This window comes from Brienomyrus brachyistius, chromosome 1 (genome assembly GCF_023856365.1).
Source record: "Brienomyrus brachyistius isolate T26 chromosome 1, BBRACH_0.4, whole genome shotgun sequence".
Lineage (NCBI taxonomy): Eukaryota > Metazoa > Chordata > Actinopteri > Osteoglossiformes > Mormyridae > Brienomyrus > Brienomyrus brachyistius.
Window position 1 is genome coordinate 23693907 of NC_064533.1, and position 24262 is coordinate 23718168.

Below are 24262 nucleotides of genomic sequence, written 5' to 3' on the forward strand. Positions count from 1 at the left end.
CCCGCTAATTTCCACCTATGGCAATGAGTTCTTGTGTTTAAACTAATATTAAAGTAGCCATTTGGATGAACGGCATCCAGACCTGATAGAATCTTACACTGTTTATACCTGGATCATGTCCCCCCTTAGTCTCCTTTGCTCAAGGCTGAACAGATTCAGCTCAGCTAACCTCTCCTCATAAGACATTCCTCTAAGACCAGGAATCTTTCTTGTAGACCTATGTTGAACCCTTTCCATGGGTTGCAGCAATGCCATTTTTAAGATATGGTGACCAAACCTGCACTGCAATATTCTAGGTGGGGTCTTACCAAGGAATTATATAATTTTAGCATCGCCTCCCTTGATTTAAACTCCACACACCTTGAGATGTAACCCAGCATCCTATTGGCCTTTTTAATTGCTTCCCCACACTGGCCAGAGCAGGACATGGAAGCATCAACATACACACGAGGTCTTTCTCATAATCAGCTACCTTTATTTCAGTGGAACCCATAAAATATCTGTACTTTATATTTCTGCACCCTGCGTGGATTATCTCACATTTATCTATGTTAAATTTCATCTGCCAGGTATCAGCCCAGTCGCTAATTAAATCAAGATCCCATTGTAGCCTCTGTGTTGCTAGATCAGCATCTGCTACACCACCCACCTTGGTGTCATCTGCAAATTTAACCAGTTTACTGTATGTATTGGTGTCAATATCATTAATGTAAATTAGGAACAAAAGTGGTCCTAAAATTGAACCCTGCGGTACTCCACTATGAACGCAGGCCCACTGTGACATTGTGCCTCTAATAACTACCCGCTACCTCCTGTCTGTTAACCATGATATAAACCATGACCATGATATAAAATATAAAAACAGCTAAATAAAACTGAACATGATTACTGAACATGGTGCTGAAAATGCTTTGGGAGTAGACTCTAGATGATCTCCCAAAAATAACGTAAATATCCTTGGGGGATCCCATAGCAGACTTGGTGTAATTCACATTTTTATGACATTTTAAATGCTTCTTCTTCTGACTTCCCTTTTTCAATAATTCACAGAAATTGAGGGATTTATATTAAATTGTCATATTGTCAGAACATTTTATGATACTTCATACCAGACTGAAACGCTTATCATGACCTGTCCTCGCGTAATTATTAAAAATTTATTACATAATTCACAATGGGTACATTGCAAAAGTAGCATGCTACCAAAATGACACCCTCTTGGAAAACAAAGTAAATATTTATATAAATATATTACACTGTAAATACCATAAAGTATAGTATTAGTGTAATATAGTAGTAGTATGTTATTAGTATAGTACATAATATACTTTATATTATTGTATATTATTGTTGTAGAAACAGGCCACTTCCGATTGATCTACTACTTTATCTTGGTCTCCACCTTTGATTGTAGGTACATGGGCTGAGCAAACAAGGTCCAGAAAGACACGGATTGGGGGGCGGTGGTTCTCTGCTACATGATCCAAATTCCCCTCTAAGGGGAGGCTTTCGATACAGCACAGGTAGAACGGAGGTAGGCTGTTTGAGAGGAACAGACCTTCTGGGGGAGAAATGTACACAAATAAAACTACATCTGACTCTAGTTCTGGCTCCAAAGGGCTGCTCTGCACTATGAGAGTGATAAAATTTTTTGGGGTTTAGGCCAATTTCAGGTAGAGCAATTGAACCATTTTGACAGGTAGAACAAAAACACAAGTTGTATTTTGCTTGTACAAGCAAGAACTATGATCACAGATATTTCTGTGCATAATTATTTGCATTTAGAAATTCAGCACAGATTTATTGAGCTTTTAAAATTCAGTGCTGCCCTAGTTTGAGCAAGACTTTTTCCTCTTCATGAATATCCTGGTGTCTGTTGGTAGTAACTTCCTTAACTTCAGTGAGACTTGAGAGCAACCTGTGAGACAAACAAGTGTGGCCACTGCCTGCAATCTGCTCAAGGAGTACTGCCCATGCAGTCGAGCAGGAGAAGATAAAGAAGCAGTCCTTCAGAACCTCCACTTCATAGCTACCAAGCAGACAATGCAGGTGGAGAAAGCTTTGATTGACCTTACAGGAATCATGGAGAGCTGAGATGAAGACTACAGGACTAATGTAAAGTTTCATTCAAGAACAGCAACTCTACTACTGTCCTCAACCGGTGTATAAATGTTTCCTGGCCTATACTTGTCTTATTTAAAATGTAGCAATACAGTAAAATAAAAAAAACCTGATGCAGACAGTTCTGATTAGCACCTAGGTTTAAGAAAAGGCTTGATTGTGAACTCTGACTAATAGAGACATTGTGTAGCACAGATATCTGAGCCCTCCTCCTCAATTTTAAGGCAATAACACTGCATGCTTCTTGGTCACGGTCCAGCCTTTCCTGATCCTGGGGCAGACGCCCCAGGCTGGGAATCATCTGCAGAGGTTTTGGAAAATGAGATGGAGCATGGGTAGTGCCGGCGAGCTGGAGAAGCGCCGTCTCCTCCTGGTCCATGTGTAGATCCAGCTGAGCAAACACAACATCGCAGCAGAGCTGTTGAGGCACTGTCTCCGCCACAACAGAGTGAGCACCTGGTTTGCCGGGAGGGAGGGCCAATCCACACAAACTCAGCTAGTGACCAGCTCACAAGGTCAAGTCCTTGAGGAGAAGGCTGCTGTCGGGCCCTGCAGAAGTTTTAACATAAATCAAATGGATCTCTATAATTTCAGGGTGGTGTGCGGCTTAGTGGTTTACAGCTTTGTGCTTCTGGGCAGAAGGGTGCTGGTTTGAAACTCATTTTTTCACAGGTTAGACAGTTATCATAAAACTATAATGCAACATTTTCATAAACTGAAATAAAAAATGAAAATAAAATGAACAAAAATTAAATATTGCTTTTATCTGCTTTTATTTCAAATTGAAATAAAATTAAATAATAATTAAATCAAATGATTTCCATTAGGTTTTAAATATCCATCCATCCATCCATCATCTCCCGCTTAATCCGGAGTCGGGTCGCGGGGGCAGCAGCCTCAGCAGGGAGACCCAGACTTCCCTCTCCCCGGCCACTTCGTCCAGTTCCTCTGGGGGGATCCCGAGGTGTTCCCAGGCCAGCCGAGAGACATAGTCTCTCCAGTGTGTCCTGGGTCTTCCCCGGGGTCTCCTCCCAGTGGGACATGCCCGGAATACCTCCCCAGGGAGGCGTCCCGGAGGCATCCTGATCAGATGCCCGAGCCACCTCATCTGGCTCCTCTTGATGTGGAGGAGCAGCGGCTCTACTCTGAGTCCCTCCCAAATGACTGAGCTCCTCACCCTATCTCTAAGGGAGAGCCCAGCTACCCTGCGGAGGAAACTCATTTCGGCCGCTTGTACCCGCGATCTCGTTCTTTCGGTCACTACCCAAAGCTCATGACCATAGGTGAGGGTAGGAACGTAGATCGACTGGTAAATCGAGAGCTTCGCCTTTTGGCTCAGCTCTCTCTTCACCATGACAGACCGATGCAGCGCCCGCATGACTGCTGACGCCGCACCGATCCGCCTGTCGATCTCCCGCTCCATCGTTCCCCCACTCGTGAACAAGATCCCGAGATACTTAAACTCCTCCACTTGGGGGAGGACCCCATCCCCAACCCGGAGAGAGCATTCTACCCTTTTCCGGCTGAGAACCATGGTCTCGGATTTGGAGGTGCTGATTCTCATCCCAGCCGCTTCGCACTCGGCTGAGAACTGCTCCAGTGAGAGCTGAAGGTCACGGCTCGATGAGGCCAACAGAACCACATCATCCGCGAAGAGCAGAGACCTAATCCTGAGGTCACCGAACCGGACGCCCTCAACGCCCTGGCTGCGCCTAGAAATTCTGTCCATAAAAACTATGAACAGAATCGGTGACAAAGGGCAGCCTGACGGAGTCCAACTCTCACCGGAAACGAGTCCGACTTATTGCCACCCATGCGGACCAAACTCTGGCACCGGTCATACAGGGACCGAACCGCCCTTAAAAGGGAGCCCGGTACCCCATACTCCCGGAGCACTCCCCACAGGACCCCCCGAGGGACACGGTCGAATGCCTTCTCCAAGTCCACAAAACACATGTAGACTGGTCGGGCAAACTCCCATGAACCCTCCAGAACCCTGCTGAGAGTATAGAGCTGGTCCACTGTTCCACGGCCAGGGCGAAAACCACACTGCTCCTCCTGAATCCGAGGTTCGACAATCCGGCGGACCCTCCTTTCCAGGACCCCCGAATAGACCTTGCCAGGGTGGCTGAGGAGTGTGATCCCCCTGTAGTTGGAGCACACCCTCCGGTCCCACTTTTTGAAGAGGGGGACCACCACCCCGGTCTGCCAGTCCAAAGGCACTGCCCCCAATGTCCACGCGATGCTGCAGATGCGTGTCAGCCAGGACAGCCCCACAGCATCCAGAGCCTTGAGGAACTCTGGGCGAATCTCGTCCACCCCACCACCCCTTGACCACCTCAGCGACCTCCACCCCCGAGATAGGCGAGTCCACCCCCAAGTCCCCACGCTCTGCTTCCATATCGGAAGGCGTGTCGGTGGGATTGAGGAGGTCTTCAAAGTACTCCATCCACCGACCCAAAACGTCCCGAGCTGAGGTCAGCAGCGCACCATCCCCACCATAAATAGTGTTGATGCTGCACCGCTTTCCCGCCCGGAGCCACCGGATGGTGGACCAGAATCTCCTCGAAGCCGTCCAGAAGTCGTTCTCCATGCCCTCACCAAACTCCTCCCACACCCGAGTTTTTGCCTCAGTGACCGCCAAAGCCGCATTCCGCTTGGCCTGCCGGTACCCGTCAGCTGCGTCTGGAGTCCCACAGGCCAGAAAGGCCCGATAAGACTCCTTCTTCAGCTTGACGGCATCCCTTACCACCGGTGTCCACCAGCGGGTTCGGGGATTGCCGCCGCGACAGGCACCGACCACCTTACGGCCGCAGCTCCAGTCAGCCGCCTCCACAATGGAGGCACGGAACATGGCCCATTCGGACTCAATGTCCCCCGCCTCCCCCAGGATATGGGAGAAGTTCAGCTGGAGGTAGGAGTTGAAACTCTCCCTGACAGGGGATTCCGCCAGACGTTCCCAGCAGACCCTCACTATACGCTTGGGTCTGCCAGGCCTGGCCGGCTTCCTCCCACACCAGCGGAGCCAACCCACCACCAGGTAGTGATCGGTTGACAGCTCCGCCCCTCTCTTCACCCGAGTGTCCAAAACATGCGGCCGCAAGTCCGACGACACGACTACAAAGTCGATCATCGAACTGCGGCCTAGGGTGTCCTGGTGCCAAGTGCACATATGGACACCCTTATGCTTGAACATGGTGTTCATTATGGACAGTCCGTGACGAGCACAGAAGTCCAATAACAAAACACTGCTCGGGTTCAGATCGGGGGGGCCGTTCCTCCCAATCACGCCCCTCCAGGTCTCACTGTCGCTGCCCACGTGAGCATTGAAGTCCCCCAGCAGAACAAGGGAGTCCCCAGGAGGAGCGCTCTCCAACACCCCTTCCAAGGACTCCAAAAAGGGTGGGTATTCTGAACTGCTGTTTGGCGCATAAGCGCAAACAACAGTCAGGACCCGTCCCCCCACCCGAAGGCGGAGGGAGGCTACCCTCTCGTCCACTGCGGTAAACCCCAATGTACAGGCACCCAGCCTGGGGGCAATAAGTATGCCCACGCCCGCTCGGCGCCTCTCCCCGCGGGCAACTCCAGAGTGGAAAAGGGTCCAACCCCCCTCAAGGAGACTGGTTCCAGAGCCCAAGCCGTGCGTCAAGGTGAGTCCGACTATATCTAGCCGGAACTTCACAACTTCGCACACCAGCTCAGGCTCTTTCCCCATCAGAGAGGTGACATTCCATGTCCTTAGAGCTAGTTTCTGCAGCCGAAGATCAGACCGCCAAGGTCCCCGCCTTTGGCCGCTGCCCAAATCACCTCGCACCCGACCCCTATGGCCCCTCCCATGGGTGGTGAGCCCATTGGAGGGGGGACCCACGTGCCTTGTTCGGGCTGCGCCCGACCAGGCCCCATGGGTGTAGGCCTGGCCACCAGGCGCTCGCCATCGAGCCCCACCCCCAGGCCTGGCTCCAGGGGGGGGCCCCGGTGACCCGCGTCCGGGCAAGGGAAAACGTGGTTCCAAAATTTTCTTCATCATAAGGGGTTTTTGAGCCGCACTTCGTCTGGTTCCTCACCCAGGACCTGTTTGCCTTGGGTGACCCTACCAGGGGCATAAAGCCCCAGACAACATAGCTCCTGGGATCATTGTAACACGCAAACCACTCCACCACGATAAGGTGTCGGCTCCAGGAGGGGGGTTTTAAATATTATTTAGCTAAAGTAATGATTTTTTTTTATCTTTGCTTTTTAATGAAAATCATTTAATTCAAGGAAACATACCTGGGTACACAGGCTTTACATCACCATTAATAATGCCTGCAATGTTTTGGCCATTTGGAGTACATAATGTGCACTGTGTATTTATGTAAGATCAGACATGTAAAACATCTCTACTTTAATAAAATGAAATAAAATATATCAGTGCATGTTTTAAAGGAGACCAAAAGACATCCCTGTTGTCATATGCAAATAAAACCTAATTTTCATTGTAAGTCTGTTACATTTGTCTTTAAACAGAATTGGAAGTAAAAACATAGGGTTTATAGCTTCTTTGTACCTTTCAACAGTAAACAAGACTAAGACAATGAATAACAAATGCCTCCAAAGGCTACGTAAAGCAGTGGAATAAAAATGCTTTGGTTCTGTAAACTACCAGGGGGAAAAAGGTGTTTTCTTTTAACATAACTGATTAGCTTGCCTATTGGTTCACATTTCAACTCGCTGTTAGCACTGTATCCCATCTGTAGGTTTCTAATGACATTTTTATGTTTTTCCTGCCCAGTTGTGCTGTAAAGCTTTTGAGCGCCTTGGCTTCATCATGGAGAAGGAGCAGTCTTACAAGGATGCAGCCTGTCACTATGAACAGGCCAGGAACTGCAGCAATGCCACCAACCCAGCAACTGGCAAGTTCCTCTGCAATTCAGGTCTAGCAGCTAACAGTTCTCTTGCCATTTGCCTAAAGCTACTTTTTAATCGCCTTATCTGTCTTTCTCCAGTTCTTTAGCATAGACATTAATCAACATCTATGGTCTGCTTAGACCTCAACCAACTCTGACAGAAAGTCCAGGATCCAGTTACACAGAGAGGTGCTCAGTCCCAGCTTGTTCAGTTTCCCGCTCAGCTTTTAGGGGATGATGGTGTCGAATGCAGAGCTGAAGTCTATGAATAGCATTCTAACATAAGTGTCTCTCTTCTCCAGGTGAGACAGGGAGAGGTGAAGGGCAGAGGATATGGCATCTTCAGTTCGACCTGTTTGATCGATATGCAGACTATAGCGGGTCCAGTGAGTGGGGGGAGGCTGCTTTTAATGTGTGCCATGACAAGTTTCTCAAAGCACTTCATGATGATAGGGGTTGGTGCGACAGGGCGGTAGTCATTCAGGCAAGTCACTGAAGATTTCTTTGGCACTGGGATGATGGTGGTGGACTTGAAACATTTTGGGATGATCATCTGGCTCAGTGATGTGTTGAAGATGTCTGTGAAGATCTCAGCCAGCTGATCGGCAGAGTCTCTGAGCACGTGACCAAGAATGTTGTCTGGTCCAACAGCCTTCCATGGGTTGACTTTGGTTAAAGTTTTCCTCACATCAGCTGTAGGCAGACATAGCTGCAGGTCCCCGCGATGTGGCCCACCGTTATCCCACGGTGTACGTGAGGCGGTTGGCCGGGTCCCTCGTCCCTTTGAGGGCATGTGTGAACCATGACTTCGACCTCCTCTGCACGAAGCGTGCTTTTGTCCCTCCAGTGGCGCAGGAGTTTTGGAGCGCCCACTTCCCCGCCCTGGAGCCTGTCCTGCTGTGGGGTAACGTGCTGGCCTGCCCAGTGGACCCAGCACTCGCCCATTTTGATTACAGACAGCGGCACAACGCCCTACTGACAATGTGGAGGCTGCATAGACTGGGCTTCGCCGCGTCTCTGCTCTGCCCAGTATGCCGGGAAGTGGAGGAGGGCCTCACACACGTTCTTTGGCTGTGCACAGTTAGTGGATTTTATTGTCTGGGCTCTGGGGGTGGTGGACAAGGTTGCCGGGACGGTGGGGCCTGTGCCTGTTTTTAATGAGGCAGGGTGGCAGGTCCTGTTTTTGTTTGGAGTGGAAAACAGCCACCCCGCCAGCACCTTTTTGAATTTGTTTTTAGCCGTAGCCAAATACTGTGTGGCTGTAGCGCAATACGGCTCGTTTTGCAGGTGTGGTTTTAGATCCTGTTTTAATCTGTAGGCGACGGTTGCGGCTGGTTTTATCAAAGGTGCTTTTATTGTCTGCCGGGCCTCATGACTTGCCCCGGTTCTTACATGACTCTGTCAACCGGGTTCCTTTTATTTCTTATGTGGGTGGACGTTTGGTTTGGGATGTTTTTTAGGTTTTTCCCTGTCTGTGTTCTTTTACTGTTTGTGTTGCTTTATTTGCGGGGTGGGATTTATTCACTTTTCTGCGGGTTTGTGTTGTTTGTCTTTAACTGGCTTGACTTTTAATTGGATTATTTAATTATGGTTTTATTCATTGACGTTTTTTATTAAAGCACGCCTAAATGATGAAGATTGCTGCACCCTGTGAGTGGGGTCCTGGGCAGTGGGCTTGCCCCTGTCCCGACCCTGCCTCCCTATACTGCCCCTTGCTGGTGGCATATGTGTAGCGCTGTCTATCTGAGTGTTTAATAAAAAAAATTAAAAAATGGCATAGCAGAGGACTGACCATCGAATACCAAAATGGATATTAGTATCGATATAGAGCAAAAGCCTCCAACCCCTACAGGTGGCTTAGGACCCCCAAAGCGAGCAATTCCTGCTGATAGCCAGGATGCTGCGACATGACCTAAAATACGTCGCGGCACCAAGAAGGTTTATTCCCCTTGGTGAGATAAAACCCGTGCCCCGGACCCTCTTACACCGTTACCCAGTTTCCGTCATGCACCGCAAGGACCTGCAGATAATGTGATGGTTTTTGGGTCAATGTTTCAGCAAGGGGGCATTCTCCCTGTTATGCTCCGAACAGTAAACATTGCACCCTTTGATGCAGATACTGTCGGTTCTTGTGCAGTTGACCAGGATGGGTTTATCCTTGCTTCGTGTTTAACCTCACTCCGTGTACAGGATCAGGACCTTCGGAAACAGCAAATAGTTGCAGAGATGTTAGCTCCCCATTTCCCCCTGGAAATGGCATTATCCCCTGAAGAAGCCCGAGTTGAGATGGCCCGTATCTTAGATAACACCCCGGCACTCCTTGAACAAACATGGTTTATCGACACTTTGGCAGATAAAAACCGAGATGGAGATCCTGATACTGCTATAATCCGTGCCAGATGGGTTGTAGCCGACCGAACATGGGCCCCTGGCGTCACTATGATCCAAAAACTGGAGTTGCTTGACCTGATTGCACGAAGTTTATCATCGCGTGCTAGAGCTCGGGTAATGTATACTGTCCTGATGTGCATCATAGCCTTTGCCCTAAGAGGTGAGATATCCCGTCAGAAACTCGCAAGAATCCAGCAAGAATTGACACAGATTATGCCAGCAGTTGCTGACCAATTATGACGCAATGACATCGCTGCAACGACATCGCTGCAACATGGGCAAATTTTGGGGGTTACCTCAATGACAACAATGTCCGAAATATGTTCGCCCGGTGGATGAGTTACCTACCGGCCCCCGCAATTCAAGTGTGCATTATATTAGCACAAGCAGCTGGATCCAGCCTAACCTCTCTGGATGTAATCGCTCGGGCGATCCATGAACACCCGCGCTTCCCGTGGCATGGCTTCATGCGCCTCTGTCCCGAAGAATGGCGAAATGCGGTCGAAGCATTGCAACGTGTAGGTAATAATCCTTACTATGGCTATCGAGGGGATCTTCAACATGTCCGGTCCACTCAGTACAAGTCCCTATCTTGGGCTTGCGGTAAACTTCTGATAGCGGGTGGTGACCGTACCCTGGCTGATTACCGAGGGTTTGTAGAAGATCGGAAGTACCGGGAGACAGTTGAATCCACTATAAGTGAGTACTTCAAAACGGCTGATCCAATCAACCTAAAGGCTGACCCTAGTGCAGAAGAATATGCGAATTTCGGTAATCTACTGCACCCTGCTAACACGGGACTGTTGATGGACATGCGCGGACATGACGAGGCTCCCATCATATTCCTGACACCAAAATTGGAAGTTAGTGACCCTGCACCACAATCGATGGACGCTGACGTAGTGGAGGAGGAGGAAGAAGAAGAGGATGAAGAGATTTTCAGATTCGGTTTTACTGCCGGTCGTGGGTCAGTTTTTGGGGATGTGCCTATGGTCGGATCAGAGGGAGAAGAAGAGGATAGAAGCTCCTCGGGATCTGCGGGAGGAGCCGCCGGAGGAGGGGCTGACATTGACGGGGAGGCATTTTCAGAAAGTCAGATGGAGATACCAACAGAAGAGACAGTGTCACGTCCTTCCACCCCCATGCCCAAATCAGGTTCATCCCAACCCAGCTCCAGATGCTCAAGCCGAACATAAGGCTGGGAAAACAATGAGCCGGTTGGCCTCCCTTTACAGTAGGTTTTTATGGTGGAGAGGAACCATTGTTAAATTCTTTTTGTTTACATTGTTCTCTTTGTTGTTTAAGTTGTTTGCAGTTCCGTTGGTGTTCTTGTTTTTGACAATTGGGTATGGCTACTCATCCCACCGGTAGTTTCCTTGGGCCGGTCCGAAGATCAGCAAGGAGAGCGCAAGAATCAGAGCCCTCTATCGAAGAAACACTGAGAAACATTGAAGCACAGCTGGCAGTCATGCAAAAAACTCAACGGGAGATTGCTTGTGCGGAAACTTGACATCGGAGAAAATCTGCAAGTCCTTCGAGCCGGAGATGAACCAGCGACCTAAGGATCCCCATCAGGCTTAATCTACAATCCTCCGCTCTGCCTCAGACCTATCAAAGGATGAGCTACCCGTGTTCCTTTAGAATGTGGGATTAGTAAATGTAGTTTATTGCTTGTGCGGAAACTTGACATCGGAAAAAATCTACAAGTCCTTCAAGCCGGATCCTTTTTCCGATGTCAAGTTTGAACAGAAGCAACAAACTATATTTACTAATCCCACATTCTAAATGAAGAAGTGAAGCTCATCCTTCGATAGCTCAGATGGCAGAGCGGAGGACTGTAGATTAAGCCTGATGGGGATCCTTAGGTCGCTGGTTCAACTCCGGCTCGAAGGACTAGTAGCTTTTTTCGATGTCAAGTTTGAACAGAAGCAACAAACTATATTTACTAATCCCACATTCTAAGGGATCAAAGGTAGCACATCCTTCAATAGCTCAGATGGCAGAGCGGAGGACTGTAGATGAAGTCTGATGGGGATCCTTAGGTCGCTGGTTCGACTCCGGCTCGAAGGACTTGTAGATTTTTTCCGATGTCAAGTTTCCGCACAAGCAATAAACTACATTTACTAATCCCACATTCTAAAGGAACATAGGTAGCTCATCCTTCGATAGCTCAGATGGCAGAGCGGAGGACTGTAGATTAAGCCTGATGGGAATCCTTAGGCCGCTGGTTCAACTCCGGCTCGAAGGACTAGTAGCTTTTTTCGATGTCAAGTTTGAACAGAAGTAACAAACTATATTTACTAATCCCACATTCTAAGGGAGGAAAGGTAGCTCATCCTTCGATAGCTCAGATGGCAGAGCGGAGGACTGTAGATGAAGTCTGATGGGGATCCTTAGGTCGCTGGTTTGACTCCGGCTCGAAGGACTTGTAGATTTTTTCCGATGTCAAATTTCCGCACAAGCAACAAACTATATTTACTAATCCCACATTCTAAGGGAGGAAAGGTAGCTCATCCTTCGATAGCTCAGATGGCAGAGCGGAGGACTGTAGATTAAGCCTGATGGGGATCCTTCGGTCGCTGGTTCAACTCCGGCTCGAAGGACTAGTAGCTTTTTTCGATGTCAAGTTTGAACAGAAGCAACAAACTATATTTACTAATCCCACATTCTAAGGGAACAAAGGTAGCTCATCCTTCGATAGCTCAGATGGCAGAGCGGAGGACTGTAGATGAAGTCTGATGGGGATCCTTAGGTCGCTGGTTCGACTCCGGCTCGAAGGACTAGTAGATTTTTTCCGATGTCAAGTTTCCGCACAAGCAATAAACTACATTTACTAATCCCACATTCTAAAGGAACATAGGTAGCTCATCCTTCGATAGCTCAGATGGCAGAGCGGAGGACCGTAGATTAAGCCTGATGGGGATCCTTAGGTCGCTGGTTCAACTCCGGCTCGAAGGACTAGTAGCTTTTTTCGATGTCAAGTTTGAACAGAAGCAACAAACTATATTTACTAATCCCACATTCTAAGGGAGGAAAGGTAGCTCATCCTTCGATAGCTCAGATGGCAGAGCGGAGGACTGTAGATGAAGTCTGATGGGGATCCTTAGGTCGCTGGTTTGACTCCGGCTCGAAGGACTTGTAGATTTTTTCCGATGTCAAATTTCCGCACAAGCAACAAACTATATTTACTAATCCCACATTCTAAGGGAGGAAAGGTAGCTCATCCTTCGATAGCTCAGATGGCAGAGCGGAGGACTGTAGATGAAGTCTGATGGGGATCCTTAGGTCGCTGGTTCAACTCCGGCTCGAAGGACTAGTAGCTTTTTTCGATGTCAAGTTTGAACAGAAGCAACAAACTATATTTACTAATCCCACATTCTAAGGGAAGAAAGGTAGCTCATCCTTCGATAGCTCAGATGGCAGAGCGGAGGACTGTAGATGAAGTCTGATGGGGATCCTTAGGTCGCTGGTTCGACTCCGGCTCGAAGGACTTGTAGATTTTTTCCGATGTCAAATTTCCGCACAAGCAATAAACTACATTTACTAATCCCACATTGTAAAGGTGGAAAGGTAGCTCATCCTTCGATAGCTCAGATGGCAGAGCGGAGGACTGTAGATGAAGTCTGATGGGGATCCTTAGGTCGCTGGTTCAACTCCGGCTCGAAGGACTAGTAGCTTTTTTCGATGTCAAGTTTGAACAGAAGCAACAAACTATATTTACTAATCCCACATTCTAAGGGAAGAAAGGTAGCTCATCCTTCGATAGCTCAGATGGCAGAGCGGAGGACTGTAGATGAAGTCTGATGGGGATCCTTAGGTCGCTGGTTCGACTCCGGCTCGAAAGACTTGTAGATTTTTTCCGATGTCAAATTTCCGCACAAGCAATAAACTACATTTACTAATCCCACATTGTAAAGGAACACGGGTAGCTCATCCTTTGATAGCTCAGATGGCAGAGCGGAGAACAGTAGATTAAGCCTGATGAGGATCCTTAGGTCGCTGGTTCAACTCCGGCTCGAAGGACTAGTAGCTTTTTTCGATGTCAAGTTTGTACAGAAGCAACAAACTATATTTACTAATCCCACATTCTAAGGGAACAAAGGTAGCTCATCCTTCGATAGCTCAGATGGCAGAGCGGAGGACTGTAGATGAAGTCTGATGGGGATCCTTAGGTCGCTGGTTCGACTCCGGCTCGAAGGACTAGTAGATTTTTTCCGATGTCAAGTTTCCGCACAAGCAATAAACTACATTTACTAATCCCACATTCTAAATGAAGAAGTGAAGCTCGTCTTTCGATAGCTCAGTTGGCAGCGCGGACGACTGTAGAAAAAGCATGATGGGGATCCTTAGGTCGCTGGTTCAATTCCGGCTCGAAGGACTAGTAGCTTTTTTCGATGTCAAGTTTGAACAGAAGCAACAAACTATATTTACTAATCCCACATTCTAAGGGAGGAAAGGTAGCTCATCCTTCGATAGCTCAGATGGCAGAGCGGAGGACTGTAGATGAAGTCTGATGGGGATCCTTAGGTCGCTGGTTCAACTCCGGCTCGAAGGACTTGTAGATTTTTTCCGATGTCAAATTTCCGCACAAGCAATAAACTACATTTACTAATCCCACATTCTAAAGGAACACGGGTAGCTCATCCTTTGATAGCTCAGATGGCAGAGCGGAGGACAGTAGATTAAGCCTGATGAGGATCCTTAGGTCGCTGGTTCATCTCCGGCTCGAAGGACTAGTAGCTTTTTTCGATGTCAAGTTTGAACAGAAGCAACAAACTATATTTGCTAATCCCACATTCTAAGGGAAGAACGTTAGCTCATCCTTCGATAGCTAAGATGGCAGAGCGGAGGACTGTAGATAAAGTCTGATGGAAATCCTTAGGTTGCTGGTTCAACTCCGGCTCGAAGGACTAGTAGATTTTTTCCGATATCAAGTTTCCGCACAAGCAATAAACTACATTTACTAATCCCACATTCTAAAGGAACATGGGTAGCTCATCCTTCGATAGCTCAGATGGCAGAGCGGAGGACTGTAGATTAAGCCTGATGGGGATCCTTTGGTCGCTGGTTCAACTCCGGCTCGAAGGACTAGTAGCTTTTTTCGATGTCAAGTTTGAACAGAAGCAACAAACTATATTTACTAATCCCACATTCTAAGGGAAGAAAGGTAGCTCATCCTTCGATAGCTCAGATGGCAGAGCGGAGGACTGTAGATGAAGTCTGATGGGGATCCTTAGGTCGCTGGTTCCACTCCGTCTCGAAGGACTAATAGATTTTTTCCGATGTCAAGTTTCCGCACAAGCAATAAACTACATTTACTAATCCCACATTCTAAAGGAACATGGGTCGCTCATCCTTCGATAGCTCAGATGGCAGAGCGGAGGACTGTAGATTAAGCCTGATGGGGATCCTTAGGTCGCTGGTTCAACTCCGGCTCGAAGGACTAGTAGCTTTTTTCGATGTCAAGTTTGAACAGAAGCAACAAACTATATTTACTAATCCCACATTCTAAGGGAAGAAAGGTAGCTCATCCTTCGATAGCTCAGATGGCAGAGCGGAGGACTGTAGATGAAGTCTGATGGGGATCCTTAGGTCGCTGGTTCGACTCCGGCTCGAAGGACTTGTAGATTTTTTCCGATGTCAAATTTCCGCACAAGCAATAAACTACATTTACTAATCCCACATTGTAAAGGAACACGGGTAGCTCATCCTTTGATAGCTCAGATGGCAGAGCGGAGAACAGTAGATTAAGCCTGATGAGGATCCTTAGGTCGCTGGTTCAACTCCGGCTCGAAGGACTAGTAGCTTTTTTCGATGTCAAGTTTGAACAGAAGCAACAAACTATATTTACTAATCCCACATTCTAAGGGAACAAAGGTAGCTCATCCTTCGATAGCTCAGATGGCAGAGCGGAGGACTGTAGATGAAGTCTGATGGGGATCCTTAGGTCGCTGGTTCGACTCCGGCTCGAAGGACTAGTAGATTTTTTCCGATGTCAAGTTTCCGCACAAGCAATAAACTACATTTACTAATCCCACATTCTAAATGAAGAAGTGAAGCTCGTCTTTCGATAGCTCAGTTGGCAGCGCGGACGACTGTAGAAAAAGCATGATGGGGATCCTTAGGTCCCTGGATCAATTCCGGCTCGAAGGACTAGAAGCTTTTTTCGATGTCAAGTTTGAACAGAAGCAACAAACTATATTTACTAATCCCACATTCTAAGGGAGGAAAGGTAGCTCATCCTTCGATAGCTCAGATGGCAGAGCGGAGGACTGTAGATGAAGTCTGATGGGGATCCTTAGGTCGCTGGTTCGACTCCGGCTCGAAGGACTTGTAGATTTTTTCCGATGTCAAATTTCCGCACAAGCAATAAACTACATTTACTAATCCCACATTCTAAAGGAACACGGGTAGCTCATCCTTTGATAGCTCAGATGGCAGAGCGGAGGACAGTAGATTAAGCCTGATGAGGATCCTTAGGTCGCTGGTTCGACTCCGGCTCGAAGGACTAGTAGATTTTTTCCGATGTCAAGTTTCCGCACAAGCAATAAACTACATTTACTAATCCCACATTCTAAATGAAGAAGTGAAGCTCGTCTTTCGATAGCTCAGTTGGCAGCGCGGACGACTGTAGAAAAAGCATGATGGGGATCCTTAGGTCCCTGGTTCAATTCCGGCTCGAAGGACTAGTAGCTTTTTTCGATGTCAAGTTTGAACAGAAGCAACAAACTATATTTACTAATCCCACATTCTAAGGGAGGAAAGGTACCTCATCCTTCGATAGCTCAGATGGCAGAGCGGAGGACTGTAGATGAAGTCTGATGGGGATCCTTAGGTCGCTGGTTCGACTCCGGCTCGAAGGACTTGTAGATTTTTTCCGATGTCAAATTTCCGCACAAGCAATAAACTACATTTACTAATCCCACATTCTAAAGGAACACGGGTAGCTCATCCTTTGATAGCTCAGATGGCAGAGCGGAGGACAGTAGATTAAGCCTGATGAGGATCCTTAGGTCGCTGGTTCGACTCCGGCTCGAAGGACTAGTAGCTTTTTTCGATGTCAAGTTTGAACAGAAGCAACAAACTATATTTGCTAATCCCACATTCTAAGGGAAGAACGTTAGCTAATCCTTCGATAGCTAAGATGGCAGAGCGGAGGACTGTAGATAAAGTCTGATGGAAATCCTTAGGTTGCTGGTTCAACTCCGGCTCGAAGGACTAGCAGATTTTTTCCGATATCAAGTTTCCGCACAAGCAATAAACTACATTTACTAATCCCACATTCTATAGGAACATGGATAGCTCATCCTTCGATAGCTCAGATGGCAGAGCGGAGGACTGTAGATTAAGCCTGATGGGGATCCTTCGGTCGCTGGTTCAACTCCGGCTCGAAGGACTTGTAGATTTTTTCCGATGTCAAGTTTCCGCACAAGCAATAAACTACATTTACTAATCCCACATTCTAAAGGAACATGGGTAGCTCATCCTTCGATAGCTCAGATGGCAGAGCGGAGGACTGTAGATTAAGCCTGATGGGGATCCTTAGGTCGCTGGTTCAACTCCGGCTCGCAGGACTAGTAGCTTTTTTCGATGTCAAGTTTGAACAGAAGCAACAAACTATATTTACTAATCCCACATTCTAAGGGAAGAAAGGTAGCTCATCCTTCGATAGCTCAGATGGCAGAGCGGAGGACTGTAGATGAAGTCTGATGGGGATCCTTAGGTCGCTGGTTCCACTCCGTCTCGAAGGACTAGTAGATTTTTTCCAGATGTCAAGTTTCCGCACAAGCAATAAACTACATTTACTAATCCCACATTCTAAAGGAACATGGGTCGCTCATCCTTCGATAGCTCAGATGGCAGAGCGGAGGACTGTAGATTAAGCCTGATGGGGATCCTTAGGTCGCTGGTTCAACTCCGGCTCGAAGGACTAGTAGCTTTTTTCGATGTCAAGTTTGAACAGAAGCAACAAACTATATTTACTAATCCCACATTCTAAGGGAAGAAAGGTAGCTCATCCTTCGATAGCTCAGATGGCAGAGCGGAGGACTGTAGATGAAGTCTGATGGGGATCCTTAGGTCGCTGGTTCGACTCCGGCTCGAAGGACTTGTAGATTTTTTCCGATGTCAAGTTTCCGCACAAGCAATAAACTACATTTACTAATCCCACATTCTAAAGGAACTTGGGTAGCTCATCCTTCGATAGCTCAGATGGCAGAGTGGAGGACTGTAGATTAAGCTTGATGGGGATCCTTAGGTCGCTGGTTCAACTCCGGCTCGAAGGACTAGTAGCTTTTTTCGATGTCAAGTTTGAACAGAAGCAACAAACTATATTTACTAATCCCACATTCTAAGGGAAGAAAGGTAGCTCATCCTTCGATAGCTCAGATGGCAGAGCGGAGGACTGTAGATGAAGTCTGATGGGGATCCTTAGGTCGCTGGTTCGACTCCGGCTCGAAGGACTAGTAGATTTTTTCCGATGTCAAGTTTCCGCACAAGCAATAAACTACATTTACTAATCCCACATTCTAAATGAAGAAGTGAAGCTCGTCTTTCGATAGCTCAGTTGGCAGCACGGACGACTGTAGCAAAAGCATGATGGGGATCCTTAGGTCGCTGGTTCAATTCCGGCTAGAAGGACTAGTAGCTTTTTTCGATGTCAAGTTTGAACAGAAGCAACAAACTATATTTACTAATCCCACATTCTAAGGGAGGAAAGGTAGCTCATCCTTCGATAGCTCAGATGGCAGAGCGGAAGACTGTAGATGAAGTCTGATGGGGATCCTTAGGTCGCTGGTTCGACTCCGGCTCGAAGGACTTGTAGATTTTTTCCGATGTCAAATTTCCGCACAAGCAATAAACTACATTTACTAATCCCACATTCTAAAGGAACACGGGTAGCTCATCCTTCGATAGCTCAGATGGCAGAGCGGAGGACTGTAGATTAAGCCTGATGGGGATCCTTAGGTCGCTGGTTCAACTCCGGCTCGAAGGACTAGTAGCTTTTTTCGATGTCAAGTTTGAACAGAAGCAACAAACTATATTTACTAATCCCACATTCTAAGGGAAGAAAGGTAGCTCATCCTTCGATAGCTCAGATGGCAGAGCGGAGGACTGTAGATGAAGTCTGAAGGGGATCCTTAGGTCGCTGGTTCCACTCCGTCTCGAAGGACTAGTAGATTTTTTCCGATGTCAAGTTTCCGCACAAGCAATAAACTACATTTACTAATCCCACATTGTAAAGGAACATGGGTCACTCATCCTTCGATAGCTCAGATGGCAGAGCGGAGGACTGTAGATTAAGCCTAATGGGGATCCTTAGGTCGCTGGTTCAACTCCGGCTCGAAGGACTAGTAGCTTTTTTCAATGTCAAGTTTGAACAGAAGCAAAAAACTATATTTACTAATCGCACATTCTAAGGGAACAAAGTTAGCTCATCCTTCGATAGCTCAGATGGCAGAGCGGAGGACTGTAGATGAAGTCTGATGGGGATCCTTAGGTCGCTGGTTCGACTCCGTCTCGAAGGACTAGTAGATTTTTTCCGATGTCAAGTTTCCGCACAAGCAATAAACTACATTTACTAATCCCACATTCTAAATGAAGAAGTGAAGCTCGTCTTTCGATAGCTCAGTTGGCAGCGCGGACGACTGTAGAAAAAGCATGATGGGGATCCTTAGGTCCCTGGTTCAATTCCGGCTCGAAGGACTAGTAGCTTTTTTCGATGTCAAGTTTGAACAGAAGCAACAAACTATATTTACTAATCCCACATTCTAAGGGAGGAAAGGTAGCTCATCCTTCGATAGCTCAGATGGCAGAGCGGAGGACTGTAGATGAAGTCTGATGGGGATCCTTAGGTCGCTGGTTCGACTCCGGCTCGAAGGACTTGTAGATTTTTTCCGATGTCAAATTTCCGCACAAGCAATAAACTACATTTACTAATCCCACATTCTAAAGGAACACGGGTAGCTCATCCTTTGATAGCTCAGATGGCAGAGCGGAGGACAGTAGATTAAGCCTGATGAGGATCCTTAGGTCGCTGGTTCGACTCCGGCTCGAAGGACTAGTAGCTTTTTTCGATGTCAAGTTTGAACAGAAGCAACAAACTACATTTGCTAATCCCACATTCTAAGGGAAGAACGTTAGCTCATCCTTCGATAGCTAAGATGGCAGAGCGGAGGACTGTAGATAAAGTCTGATGGAAATCCTTAGGTTGCTGGTTCAACTCCGGCTCGAAGGACTAGCAGATTTTTTCCGATATCAAGTTTCCGCACAAGCAATAAACTACATTTACTAATCCCACATTCTATAGGAACATGGATAGCTCATCCTTCGATAGCTCAGATGGCAGAGCGGAGGACTGTAGATTAAGCCTGATGGGGATCCTTCGGTCGCTGGTTCAACTCCGGCTCGAAGGACTTGTAGATTTTTTCCGATGTCAAGTTTCCGCACAAGCAATAAACTACATTTACTAATCCCACATTCTAAAGGAACATGGGTAGCTCATCCTTCGATAGCTCAGATGGCAGAGCGGAGGACTGTAGATTAAGCCTGATGGGGATCCTTAGGTCGCTGGTTCAACTCCGGCTCGAAGGACTAGTAGCTTTTTTCGATGTCAAGTTTGAACAGAAGCAACAAACTATATTTACTAATCCCACATTCTAAGGGAAGAAAGGTAGCTCATCCTTCGATAGCTCAGATGGCAGAGCGGAGGACTGTAGATGAAGTCTGATGGGGATCCTTAGGTCGCTGGTTCCACTCCGTCTCGAAGGACTAGTAGATTTTTTCCGATGTCAAGTTTCCGCACAAGCAATAAACTACATTTACTAATCCCACATTCTAAAGGAACATGGGTCGCTCATCCTTCGATAGCTCAGATGGCAGAGCGGAGGACTGTAGCTTAAGTCTGATGGGGATCCTTAGGTCGCTGGTTCAACTCCGGCTCGAAGGACTAGTAGCTTTTTTCGATGTCAAGTTTGAACAGAAGCAACAAACTATATTTACTAATCCCACATTCTAAGGGAAGAAAGGTAGCTCATCCTTCGATAGCTCAGATGGCAGAGCGGAGGACTGTAGATGAAGTCTGATGGGGATCCTTAGGTCGCTGGTTCGACTCCGGCTCGAAGGACTTGTAGATTTTTTCCGATGTCAAGTTTCCGCACAAGCAATAAACTACATTTACTAATCCCACATTCTAAAGGAACTTGGGTAGCTCATCCTTCGATAGCTCAGATGGCAGAGTGGAGGACTGTAGATTAAGCTTGATGGGGATCCTTAGGTCGCTGGTTCAACTCCGGCTCGAAGGACTAGTAGCTTTTTTCGATGTCAAGTTTGAACAGAAGCAACAAACTATATTTACTAATCCCACATTCTAAGGGAAGAAAGGTAGCTCATCCTTCGATAGCTCAGATGGCAGAGCGGAGGACTGTAGATGAAGTCTGATGGGGATCCTTAGGTCGCTGGTTCGACTCCGGCTCGAAGGACTAGTAGATTTTTTCCGATGTCAAGTTTCCGCACAAGCAATAAACTACATTTACTAATCCCACATTCTAAAGGAACATGGGTCGCTCATCCTTCGATAGCTCAGATGGCAGAGCGGAGGACTGTAGATTAAGCCTAATGGGGATCCTTAGGTCGCTGGTTCAACTCCGGCTCGAAGGACTAGTAGCTTTTTTCGATGTCAAGTTTGAACAGAAGCAACAAACTATATTTACTAATCCCACATTCTAAGGGAAGAAAGGTAGCTCATCCTTCGATAGCTCAGATGGCAGAGCGGAGGACTGTAGATGAAGTCTGATGGGGATCCTTAGGTCGCTGGTTCGACTCCGGCTCGAAGGACTTGTAGATTTTTTCCGATGTCAAATTTCCGCACAAGCAATAAACTACATTTACTAATCCCACATTGTAAAGGAACACGGGTAGCTCATCCTTTGATAGCTCAGATGGCAGAGCGGAGAACAGTAGATTAAGCCTGATGAGGATCCTTAGGTCGCTGGTTCAACTCCGGCTCGAAGGACTAGTAGCTTTTTTCGATGTCAAGTTTGAACAGAAGCAACAAACTATATTTACTAATCCCACATTCTAAGGGAACAAAGGTAGCTCATCCTTCGATAGCTCAGATGGCAGAGCGGAGGACTGTAGATGAAGTCTGATGGGGATCCTTAGGTCGCTGGTTCGACTCCGGCTCGAAGGACTAGTAGATTTTTTCCGATGTCAAGTTTCCGCACAAGCAATAAACTACATTTACTAATCCCACATTCTAAATGAAGAAGTGAAGCACGTCTTTCGATAGCTCAGTTGGCAGCGCAGACGACTGTAGAAAAAGCATGATGGGGATCCTTAGGTCCCTGGTTCAATTCCGGCTCGAAGGACTAGTAGCTTTTTTCGATGTCAAGTTTGAACAGAAGCAACAAACTATATTTACTAATCCCACATTCTAAGGGAGGAAAGGTAGCTCATCCTTCGATAGCTCAGATGGCAGAGCGGAGGACTGTAGATGAAGTCTGATGGGGATCCTTAGGTCGCTGGTTCAACTCCGGCTCGAAGGACTAGTAGCTTTTTTCGATGTCAAGTTTGAACAGAAGCAACAAACTATATTTACTAATCCCACATTCTAAGGGAAGAAAGGTAGCTCATCCTTCGATAGCTCAGATGGCAGAGCGGAGGACTGTAGATGAAGTCTGATGGGGATCCTTAGGTCGCTGGTTCGACTCCGGCTCGAAGGACTTGTAGATTTTTTCCGATGTCAAATTTCCGCACAAGCAATAAACTACATTTACTAATCCCACATTGTAAAGGAGGAAAGGTAGCTCATCCTTCGATAGCTCAGATGGCAGAGCGGAGGACTGTAGATGAAGTCTGATGGGGATCCTTAGGTCGCTGGTTCAACTCCGGCTCGAAGGACTAGTAGCTTTTTTCGATGTCAAGTTTGAACAGAAGCAACAAACTATATTTACTAATCCCACATTCTAAGGGAAGAAAGGTAGCTCATCCTTCGATAGCTCAGATGGCAGAGCGGAGGACTGTAGATGAAGTCTGATGGGGATCCTTAGGTCGCTGGTTCGACTCCGGCTCGAAGGACTTGTAGATTTTTTCCGATGTCAAATTTCCGCACAAGCAATAAACTACATTTACTAATCCCACATTGTAAAGGAACACGGGTAGCTCATCCTTTGATAGCTCAGATGGCAGAGCGGAGAACAGTAGATTAAGCCTGATGAGGATCCTTAGGTCGCTGGTTCAACTCCGGCTCGAAGGACTAGTAGCTTTTTTCGATGTCAAGTTTGTACAGAAGCAACAAACTATATTTACTAATCCCACATTCTAAGGGAACAAAGGTAGCTCATCCTTCGATAGCTCAGATGGCAGAGCGGAGGACTGTAGATGAAGTCTGATGGGGATCCTTAGGTCGCTGGTTCGACTCCGGCTCGAAGGACTAGTAGATTTTTTCCGATGTCAAGTTTCCGCACAAGCAATAAACTACATTTACTAATCCCACATTCTAAATGAAGAAGTGAAGCTCGTCTTTCGATAGCTCAGTTGGCAGCGCGGACGTCTGTAGAAAAAGCATGATGGGGATCCTTAGGTCGCTGGTTCAATTCCGGCTCGAAGGACTAGTAGCTTTTTTCGATGTCAAGTTTGAACAGAAGCAACAAACTATATTTACTAATCCCACATTCTAAGGGAGGAAAGGTAGCTCATCCTTCGATAGCTCAGATGGCAGAGCGGAGGACTGTAGATGAAGTCTGATGGGGATCCTTAGGTCGCTGGTTCAACTCCGGCTCGAAGGACTTGTAGATTTTTTCCGATGTCAAATTTCCGCACAAGCAATAAACTATATTTACTAATCCCACATTCTAAAGGAACACGGGTAGCTCATCCTTTGATAGCTCAGATGGCAGAGCGGAGGACAGTAGATTAAGCCTGATGGGGATCCTTAGGTCGCTGGTTCAACTCCGGCTCGAAGGACTAGTAGCTTTTTTCGATGTCAAGTTTGAACAGAAGCAACAAACTATATTTGCTAATCCCACATTCTAAGGGAAGAACGTTAGCTCATCCTTCGATAGCTAAGATGGCAGAGCGGAGGACTGTAGATAAAGTCTGATGGAAATCCTTAGGTTGCTGGTTCAACTCCGGCTCGAAGGACTAGTAGATTTTTTCCGATATCAAGTTTCCGCACAAGCAATAAACTACATTTACTAATCCCACATTCTATAGGAACATGGATAGCTCATCCTTCGATAGCTCAGATGGCAGAGCGGAGGACTGTAGATTAAGCCAGATGGGGATCCTTCGGTTGCTGGTTCAACTCCGGCTCGAAGGACTTGTAGATTTTTTCCGATGTCAAGTTTCCGCACAAGCAATAAACTACATTTACTAATCCCACATTCTAAATGAAGAAGTGAAGCTCGTCTTTCGATAGCTCAGTTGGCAGCGCGGACGACTGTAGAAAAAGCATGATGGGGATCCTTAGGTCGCTGGTTCAATTCCGGCTCGAAGGACTAGTAGCTTTTTTCGATGTCAAGTTTGAACAGAAGCAACAAACTATATTTACTAATCCCACATTCTAAGGGAGGAAAGATAGCTCATCCTTCGATAGCTCAGATGGCAGAGCGGAGGACTGTAGATGAAGTCTGATGGGGATCCTTAGGTCGCTGGTTTGACTCCGGCTCGAAGGACTTGTAGATTTTTTCCGATGTCAAATTTCCGCACAAGCAATAAACTACATTTACTAATCCCACATTCTAAATGAAGAAGTGAAGCACGTCTTTCGATAGCTCAGTTGGCAGCGCAGACGACTGTAGAAAAAGCATGATGGGGATCCTTAGGTCCCTGGTTCAATTCCGGCTCGAAGGACTAGTAGCTTT

The 24262-nt window shown here is 47.0% G+C and overlaps 33 non-coding genes across 33 annotated transcripts; all 33 read left to right on the forward strand.

Annotated features, from left to right (window-relative positions):
- Positions 1 to 11202: 11202 nt before the first annotated feature.
- Positions 11203 to 11291, forward strand: trnay-gua (transfer RNA tyrosine (anticodon GUA)). Its single transcript is given in 2 exon segments — positions 11203 to 11239; positions 11256 to 11291. It is a non-coding gene; the product is annotated as a tRNA-Tyr (tRNA).
- Positions 11292 to 11557: 266 nt separating this feature from the next.
- Positions 11558 to 11646, forward strand: trnay-gua (transfer RNA tyrosine (anticodon GUA)). The gene is given in 2 exon segments: positions 11558 to 11594; positions 11611 to 11646. It is a non-coding gene; the product is annotated as a tRNA-Tyr (tRNA).
- A 443-nt stretch (positions 11647 to 12089) lies between these two features.
- Positions 12090 to 12178, forward strand: trnay-gua (transfer RNA tyrosine (anticodon GUA)). Its single transcript is given in 2 exon segments — positions 12090 to 12126; positions 12143 to 12178. It is a non-coding gene; the product is annotated as a tRNA-Tyr (tRNA).
- A 444-nt stretch (positions 12179 to 12622) lies between these two features.
- On the forward strand, positions 12623 to 12711 carry trnay-gua (transfer RNA tyrosine (anticodon GUA)). The gene is given in 2 exon segments: positions 12623 to 12659; positions 12676 to 12711. It is a non-coding gene; the product is annotated as a tRNA-Tyr (tRNA).
- Positions 12712 to 12799: 88 nt separating this feature from the next.
- On the forward strand, positions 12800 to 12888 carry trnay-gua (transfer RNA tyrosine (anticodon GUA)). The gene is given in 2 exon segments: positions 12800 to 12836; positions 12853 to 12888. It is a non-coding gene; the product is annotated as a tRNA-Tyr (tRNA).
- Positions 12889 to 12977: 89 nt separating this feature from the next.
- On the forward strand, positions 12978 to 13066 carry trnay-gua (transfer RNA tyrosine (anticodon GUA)). Its single transcript is given in 2 exon segments — positions 12978 to 13014; positions 13031 to 13066. It is a non-coding gene; the product is annotated as a tRNA-Tyr (tRNA).
- A 443-nt stretch (positions 13067 to 13509) lies between these two features.
- On the forward strand, positions 13510 to 13598 carry trnay-gua (transfer RNA tyrosine (anticodon GUA)). The gene is given in 2 exon segments: positions 13510 to 13546; positions 13563 to 13598. It is a non-coding gene; the product is annotated as a tRNA-Tyr (tRNA).
- A 266-nt stretch (positions 13599 to 13864) lies between these two features.
- trnay-gua (transfer RNA tyrosine (anticodon GUA)) lies at positions 13865 to 13953 on the forward strand. The gene is given in 2 exon segments: positions 13865 to 13901; positions 13918 to 13953. It is a non-coding gene; the product is annotated as a tRNA-Tyr (tRNA).
- A 444-nt stretch (positions 13954 to 14397) lies between these two features.
- trnay-gua (transfer RNA tyrosine (anticodon GUA)) lies at positions 14398 to 14486 on the forward strand. Its single transcript is given in 2 exon segments — positions 14398 to 14434; positions 14451 to 14486. It is a non-coding gene; the product is annotated as a tRNA-Tyr (tRNA).
- Positions 14487 to 14752: 266 nt separating this feature from the next.
- trnay-gua (transfer RNA tyrosine (anticodon GUA)) lies at positions 14753 to 14841 on the forward strand. The gene is given in 2 exon segments: positions 14753 to 14789; positions 14806 to 14841. It is a non-coding gene; the product is annotated as a tRNA-Tyr (tRNA).
- An 88-nt stretch (positions 14842 to 14929) lies between these two features.
- trnay-gua (transfer RNA tyrosine (anticodon GUA)) lies at positions 14930 to 15018 on the forward strand. Its single transcript is given in 2 exon segments — positions 14930 to 14966; positions 14983 to 15018. It is a non-coding gene; the product is annotated as a tRNA-Tyr (tRNA).
- Positions 15019 to 15284: 266 nt separating this feature from the next.
- Positions 15285 to 15373, forward strand: trnay-gua (transfer RNA tyrosine (anticodon GUA)). The gene is given in 2 exon segments: positions 15285 to 15321; positions 15338 to 15373. It is a non-coding gene; the product is annotated as a tRNA-Tyr (tRNA).
- A 266-nt stretch (positions 15374 to 15639) lies between these two features.
- trnay-gua (transfer RNA tyrosine (anticodon GUA)) lies at positions 15640 to 15728 on the forward strand. The gene is given in 2 exon segments: positions 15640 to 15676; positions 15693 to 15728. It is a non-coding gene; the product is annotated as a tRNA-Tyr (tRNA).
- A 444-nt stretch (positions 15729 to 16172) lies between these two features.
- Positions 16173 to 16261, forward strand: trnay-gua (transfer RNA tyrosine (anticodon GUA)). Its single transcript is given in 2 exon segments — positions 16173 to 16209; positions 16226 to 16261. It is a non-coding gene; the product is annotated as a tRNA-Tyr (tRNA).
- A 978-nt stretch (positions 16262 to 17239) lies between these two features.
- Positions 17240 to 17328, forward strand: trnay-gua (transfer RNA tyrosine (anticodon GUA)). Its single transcript is given in 2 exon segments — positions 17240 to 17276; positions 17293 to 17328. It is a non-coding gene; the product is annotated as a tRNA-Tyr (tRNA).
- Positions 17329 to 17416: 88 nt separating this feature from the next.
- On the forward strand, positions 17417 to 17505 carry trnay-gua (transfer RNA tyrosine (anticodon GUA)). Its single transcript is given in 2 exon segments — positions 17417 to 17453; positions 17470 to 17505. It is a non-coding gene; the product is annotated as a tRNA-Tyr (tRNA).
- Positions 17506 to 17771: 266 nt separating this feature from the next.
- trnay-gua (transfer RNA tyrosine (anticodon GUA)) lies at positions 17772 to 17860 on the forward strand. The gene is given in 2 exon segments: positions 17772 to 17808; positions 17825 to 17860. It is a non-coding gene; the product is annotated as a tRNA-Tyr (tRNA).
- A 444-nt stretch (positions 17861 to 18304) lies between these two features.
- Positions 18305 to 18393, forward strand: trnay-gua (transfer RNA tyrosine (anticodon GUA)). Its single transcript is given in 2 exon segments — positions 18305 to 18341; positions 18358 to 18393. It is a non-coding gene; the product is annotated as a tRNA-Tyr (tRNA).
- Positions 18394 to 18659: 266 nt separating this feature from the next.
- On the forward strand, positions 18660 to 18748 carry trnay-gua (transfer RNA tyrosine (anticodon GUA)). Its single transcript is given in 2 exon segments — positions 18660 to 18696; positions 18713 to 18748. It is a non-coding gene; the product is annotated as a tRNA-Tyr (tRNA).
- Positions 18749 to 19191: 443 nt separating this feature from the next.
- On the forward strand, positions 19192 to 19280 carry trnay-gua (transfer RNA tyrosine (anticodon GUA)). The gene is given in 2 exon segments: positions 19192 to 19228; positions 19245 to 19280. It is a non-coding gene; the product is annotated as a tRNA-Tyr (tRNA).
- A 622-nt stretch (positions 19281 to 19902) lies between these two features.
- Positions 19903 to 19991, forward strand: trnay-gua (transfer RNA tyrosine (anticodon GUA)). Its single transcript is given in 2 exon segments — positions 19903 to 19939; positions 19956 to 19991. It is a non-coding gene; the product is annotated as a tRNA-Tyr (tRNA).
- Positions 19992 to 20257: 266 nt separating this feature from the next.
- Positions 20258 to 20346, forward strand: trnay-gua (transfer RNA tyrosine (anticodon GUA)). Its single transcript is given in 2 exon segments — positions 20258 to 20294; positions 20311 to 20346. It is a non-coding gene; the product is annotated as a tRNA-Tyr (tRNA).
- Positions 20347 to 20434: 88 nt separating this feature from the next.
- Positions 20435 to 20523, forward strand: trnay-gua (transfer RNA tyrosine (anticodon GUA)). The gene is given in 2 exon segments: positions 20435 to 20471; positions 20488 to 20523. It is a non-coding gene; the product is annotated as a tRNA-Tyr (tRNA).
- A 266-nt stretch (positions 20524 to 20789) lies between these two features.
- Positions 20790 to 20878, forward strand: trnay-gua (transfer RNA tyrosine (anticodon GUA)). Its single transcript is given in 2 exon segments — positions 20790 to 20826; positions 20843 to 20878. It is a non-coding gene; the product is annotated as a tRNA-Tyr (tRNA).
- Positions 20879 to 20967: 89 nt separating this feature from the next.
- On the forward strand, positions 20968 to 21056 carry trnay-gua (transfer RNA tyrosine (anticodon GUA)). The gene is given in 2 exon segments: positions 20968 to 21004; positions 21021 to 21056. It is a non-coding gene; the product is annotated as a tRNA-Tyr (tRNA).
- An 88-nt stretch (positions 21057 to 21144) lies between these two features.
- Positions 21145 to 21233, forward strand: trnay-gua (transfer RNA tyrosine (anticodon GUA)). The gene is given in 2 exon segments: positions 21145 to 21181; positions 21198 to 21233. It is a non-coding gene; the product is annotated as a tRNA-Tyr (tRNA).
- Positions 21234 to 21499: 266 nt separating this feature from the next.
- trnay-gua (transfer RNA tyrosine (anticodon GUA)) lies at positions 21500 to 21588 on the forward strand. The gene is given in 2 exon segments: positions 21500 to 21536; positions 21553 to 21588. It is a non-coding gene; the product is annotated as a tRNA-Tyr (tRNA).
- A 266-nt stretch (positions 21589 to 21854) lies between these two features.
- trnay-gua (transfer RNA tyrosine (anticodon GUA)) lies at positions 21855 to 21943 on the forward strand. The gene is given in 2 exon segments: positions 21855 to 21891; positions 21908 to 21943. It is a non-coding gene; the product is annotated as a tRNA-Tyr (tRNA).
- An 88-nt stretch (positions 21944 to 22031) lies between these two features.
- Positions 22032 to 22120, forward strand: trnay-gua (transfer RNA tyrosine (anticodon GUA)). Its single transcript is given in 2 exon segments — positions 22032 to 22068; positions 22085 to 22120. It is a non-coding gene; the product is annotated as a tRNA-Tyr (tRNA).
- An 89-nt stretch (positions 22121 to 22209) lies between these two features.
- Positions 22210 to 22298, forward strand: trnay-gua (transfer RNA tyrosine (anticodon GUA)). Its single transcript is given in 2 exon segments — positions 22210 to 22246; positions 22263 to 22298. It is a non-coding gene; the product is annotated as a tRNA-Tyr (tRNA).
- An 88-nt stretch (positions 22299 to 22386) lies between these two features.
- On the forward strand, positions 22387 to 22475 carry trnay-gua (transfer RNA tyrosine (anticodon GUA)). The gene is given in 2 exon segments: positions 22387 to 22423; positions 22440 to 22475. It is a non-coding gene; the product is annotated as a tRNA-Tyr (tRNA).
- Positions 22476 to 22741: 266 nt separating this feature from the next.
- Positions 22742 to 22830, forward strand: trnay-gua (transfer RNA tyrosine (anticodon GUA)). The gene is given in 2 exon segments: positions 22742 to 22778; positions 22795 to 22830. It is a non-coding gene; the product is annotated as a tRNA-Tyr (tRNA).
- A 266-nt stretch (positions 22831 to 23096) lies between these two features.
- Positions 23097 to 23185, forward strand: trnay-gua (transfer RNA tyrosine (anticodon GUA)). Its single transcript is given in 2 exon segments — positions 23097 to 23133; positions 23150 to 23185. It is a non-coding gene; the product is annotated as a tRNA-Tyr (tRNA).
- Positions 23186 to 24262: the final 1077 nt, after the last annotated feature.